The sequence below is a fragment of the Monopterus albus genome, unplaced genomic scaffold, assembly GCF_001952655.1.
Source record: "Monopterus albus unplaced genomic scaffold, M_albus_1.0 scaffold187.1, whole genome shotgun sequence".
In the NCBI taxonomy this organism is placed as follows: Eukaryota; Metazoa; Chordata; class Actinopteri; order Synbranchiformes; family Synbranchidae; genus Monopterus; species Monopterus albus.
In genome coordinates this window covers 142,904-147,911 of record NW_018128067.1, presented here as the reverse complement: position 1 = coordinate 147,911, position 5,008 = coordinate 142,904, and positions in this window count along the sequence as shown.

Sequence of the window (5,008 nt, the reverse complement as noted above, 5' to 3'; positions counted from 1 at the left end):
GACAAATGGCGCAAGTCAAATCTTCGGAGAAAGAAGAAAAAGACGCCATGTCTCCTGTCTTCCTGCTCACTCTTCCAGACTGACTGATGTTGTACCTTTGACCCATCATTTTCTGAAAAAGTTAAACATTAACTCTTATATAGATATATACACGATAGATAATTGTTTGCCCTACAATGCAAGACCAAGCAAGAGTATTCAGTAATGTAATACTTGTAAGGATACATTTTCTGAATACTCTTTGAAACGTTAGTATTTCCAGTAATGCTGTACAACAAAGTAGAAGACATAATAAATCCATTTTGAGTGTCACCTACCTGACCCACCTTATTTTATATTGCAGTATAACATTGGTTAATGAGTGACACAATGAACTTTGTTTTTTGTTATTCTAGCTGTACTCTGACCACATATACAGTCTGCTCAGACTCATAACAATGAACCTCTCCAGCAGTCATCATTTGAAGGTGCAGTGTGCAGATTTAGTGACATCTCGTGGTGAGGTTGCAGATTGCAGTGTTCAGTAAAGTTCATACATCGTATTCAAAAGCCCTCACAGCAGTTTCACAGCAATTACCGTAAATGCAGGACAAACTGTGCACCCAAAAAACAAGTGTGACTGACTCGACCAAGCAAAAGATAACAGCCACTCACTTGACCACAGTGGGTTACCCAGCATTGGCCATGTTCTAGCTAAAGCTATAAAATAGAACTTACATTTAGGTTAACTTTACTTGTTAGGCTAAATTTCCTGTCCAGCAGGAAACAGGCAACTTACATGTCATTCTGGAAACATGTCCCTCACCAAGGATTTCCATGTGGGAAAAGCCCCACCAATATTTATCTTCATCTTGTGCCGTCGCCTGTCCTGTTTCTTGGTGTCTTTGCTTTTTTTTTGACTACAGGAATTCATGCTGTCTTTGTTTTTCTTGTCTTAAAGTATAATAATGATCACCAATTTCTTTAGCTCTTAAACTCACCACAGTGCTTCCTCTTGTTTCTAATGCTACTTCCTCATTTTCCAACCGTCTGTCAATTGAAGCTGCTACTTCAATGTGAAAATGCAAAATTCATGCTCTAGAGCCAGTGTGTGGTTTGTCCATTCTGGGCTACTGTAAAAAACATGGCAGCTCAACACAACAGGGTCCAGCTCCTATATAGATATAAAAAGCTCATTCTAAGCTAAAGAAAATGCTGAGATTCTTCTTGTCTGGTGATTACACATGAATGAAAACACAATTATGCATGATATAGCCCATTTCTGCTAATAAATCCTTCTAGTGGCACCTTTAGTATAACTGCCTTTAAATAACATCACATTATTTTGTGAGATGGACAATATTTTATGTTGCAGCAACCAACAGTCATAAGCAATGCACATTGTATTATTATTCTCCTTGATACATTACTATAGAAAGAGCACTAAACACTGAAGTGTCCCCAAACAACAAGCTAGCCAAATTCCTTATGCAGTGATCTGGTCACATGCCAGAGCTGCCTGTCGCTGCAGCTTTGGGAGATTCTTTTTTTAAGGGGTTAATCAGAAACTTTGCTCACATGTAAATTAGACTTACACACTTATAACTACAGTCAGTGCATAATTATATTGCTTGTTATTCTGGCATTCATATGTTCTAGATGCAGCTCGCAAAGCATCTGGTCGGTGTGCTCTGTTGTTCTGGTCATAATGTCTGTAGGTGTGTTGAACTGCTGAAGAAAGATGCTTGTTATTTGAAAGATGTGATGAGTGTGTGGTACTTTCGAAGTGGTGAAGCTTGACTTAGCAGTATCGCTATGTGCTGTGGCTGACAGACAGACCAAGCTCGGGGCCCTAATGGTAGGCTCACATATTACTGATGCCTATTTTGTATCTCATATACAGAAATGGGCTAATGAAGATCAACATGAAATTAAAAATACTAGACAATATTCCACTGTTGTGTTTTATTTAATTTACCTACAACTGCAGTAAATACTACAGTACAGGGGCTGTGACATCTCTGAATCCTGCTTTGGCTCAAGGTCGTAGGCAAACCACAAACTGGCTCATCAGTCACAGTGTAACTTGTCTGATGACTATTTCAGCTTGACTCTTCAACACAGCAACTGGCCTAGAGCTGATAGCACCACAGGGGTTGATCATCACTGGACAAGAAGTCAATGAATCTTAGGTATAGGGGTTGGTTACTGCCAAAAACAGGCAGCAGGAGGAGAAGATGAATAATGATATACTTTACTGTATGTTGTAAACAATATGATATCTCACATGAAATAATGTAAAGGAGAATTGTGACATTTGCCTATATTGTCTTTTTTTAAACAATGTAATTAATATTCCGGCCCCACCCGTGACCCCGCTCAGGGATTAAGCGGTAGAAAATGAATGAATGAATGAATGAATGAATGTAATTAATATTTTTATTAGTAATTCTTCTTGACGTCTGGCTCAATTCTTGGGTTATTTTAGGAAATAATATGGATGGTTAAGAATAGGATTGGATTTCACTAAAAGCCAGAAGTGTCCACCTGTTGGTGGAGCTAGAAGAAAAATCAGGAGACCACTAAAGTCAGTATGTGGTCTACTCTGGGTTTTATCTAACGCAGGACAACAGCAGGATTCGTTTATATCTAATATTATGTAAAAGATTAACACAAGATGACGCTTTGTGACCATTTTGCATGTACACCATCCTGCAGAATATGCTGCACTGTCATCACTGATGTGAGATCAGCGAAAGATTTTACCAGTGAAGACATCTCACTCTGTTGGTGTTGTTGAAACTACAGAAAGGCTCAGCTCACTCGAATTATTCAGAGATGTTACAGAGTGATTCCCCTAAGTCATAAACAATGTTTATTTAAATGGGGTGTTGCTTTTATTACCCAGATAAACTGAATTATAATCACTAGCAATTTGTGAAAAACCAGATGTCAAACTTGATCATCTTTTTACTTAAATGGTTTTTGTATGCGAGTTACCCAAAACATATTATATCTTTGGATAAAACCTAATGCTTGCATTTTTTTTAATTTTATTTTTATTTTTTGTGAATACCATGTCCAGAATAGGCTTTCAGCAGTATTTGATAATTATTTGAAAGATCTGGCCATTAGATATCACAAGGTTCAGCTTAAAAAGTACAGGACTGCAAACACAATGTTACACAAATTTCAGTTGCAATTAAAGCCATTAGAGAGTTGGTGTTAACAGATCTAGATATGAAAACTGTTTGTGTACAACACTGTACATTTGGTAACTGTTCAAAATTAATTGCATTTTTAAATACTTTTGAACGGACCTTCACATTGTTTAGCCCTTCTCTGTTTCCAGTAGCAGTGGGCTCTGGAGTGACTGAAAACATAGCTAATCATATCCAATCAGCTCCTCTCATCCACATTCAAAGCAGCAAACAGTTTAAGCTGCTTTCTGGAGGAAAGTCTGTTGATCAGGGAGGAAAACATGCAGACGAAAAGGAAGTGCCAGCCGTGCATAATCTTACACACAGTGTGTCAGAAAAACAAATAAATAAAAATTGGTGAGTGCAGTTGCAACACACATTCTTATGTTACACCTTACAACTGATTTTCCCCCTGCTCGACGAATAGCATCTGACAGGAGACTGAACAAACCATTATTTAAAAAAAACACAAATTAAAAAATATTATTAGAATAAAATTCCCCAATTTTTTTAAATAAATAAGAAATATAATTTACAAAATATAACAAAAAAACAAATAAAATAAACAAATACAATAAAGTAAACAACTAATGAAATAAAATAAACAATAAGTAAAATAAATAGACATTAAATAAAATAAACAGATAACATAAAATAAACAACAAATAACATAACAAACAACTAATAACATAAAATCAACAACAAATAAAATAAAGTAAACAACAAATAAATTAAAGTAAACAACAAATAAAATAAAATTAACAGCAAATAACAAAATAAACAACAGATGAAATAAACAACAAATAACATAAAATAAAAACAAATGAAATGCAGTACACAACAAAAGAAATAAAATAAACTAATGAAATAAAATAAACAATGAATATAATAAAGTATACATTAAATAAAATAAACAACAAATAACATAAACAACTAATGACATACAATTTAAAACTAATAAAATAAAGTAAACAACAAATAAAATGAAATAAACAGCAAATAACAAAATAAACAACAGATGAAATAAAATAAAAACAAATAAAATGAAGTACACAACAAAAGAAATAAAATAAACTGATAAAATGAAATAAACAATGAATATAATAAAGTATACATTAAATAAAATAAACAACAAATAAACACATAAATTTAACAACAAATAAAATAAAGTTAATAATAAAATAAACAAATAAAAATGTAAATAAATAAAATAAAAAACAATAAAATAAACAAAAATGAAATATGATAAACAACAAATAACATAAAATAAACAAAATAAAATAAAATAAACAAAAATGAAATTTAACAAACAACTTATAAAATAAACAACAAATAATCTAAAATAAACAACTAATTAAAGAAAGTAACAAGGGCCAAACTGTGATGGCTGACGACTGGGTTAGATCATCTCCCAGTCTGGAGGTCTTATTAGGTGTTCCTGGTCTGTAGTGGTTAGTACCAACAGTGTCTAAGGAAGGACAAACAGTGAACTGCCAACAGGGTCATGGACACCCGAGGCTCACCGACGATGAGATTGACCTACTGCAGATTAAACTTTTAAGCCTCAATCATGCATCGAAGTCGGCTACCTGGGTCCGCCTCTTTCTCGTTCGCGGTGCGAACGGCACATAACAGAACGAACTGGCCTACATGGATCCTGCCGGCTCCGGTGCAAGCGGTTGGTCATCTCAGTCATCTCAGGACGCATGCATGGACCAGATGGCTCAGGCACTGCAGCAACAGTACAAGGACATCGCAGCACTAACTCAGCAGGTAGCACAACTCTCTGCCATTCTATCACCTCCACACGTTTCCTCTGCTACATTTTC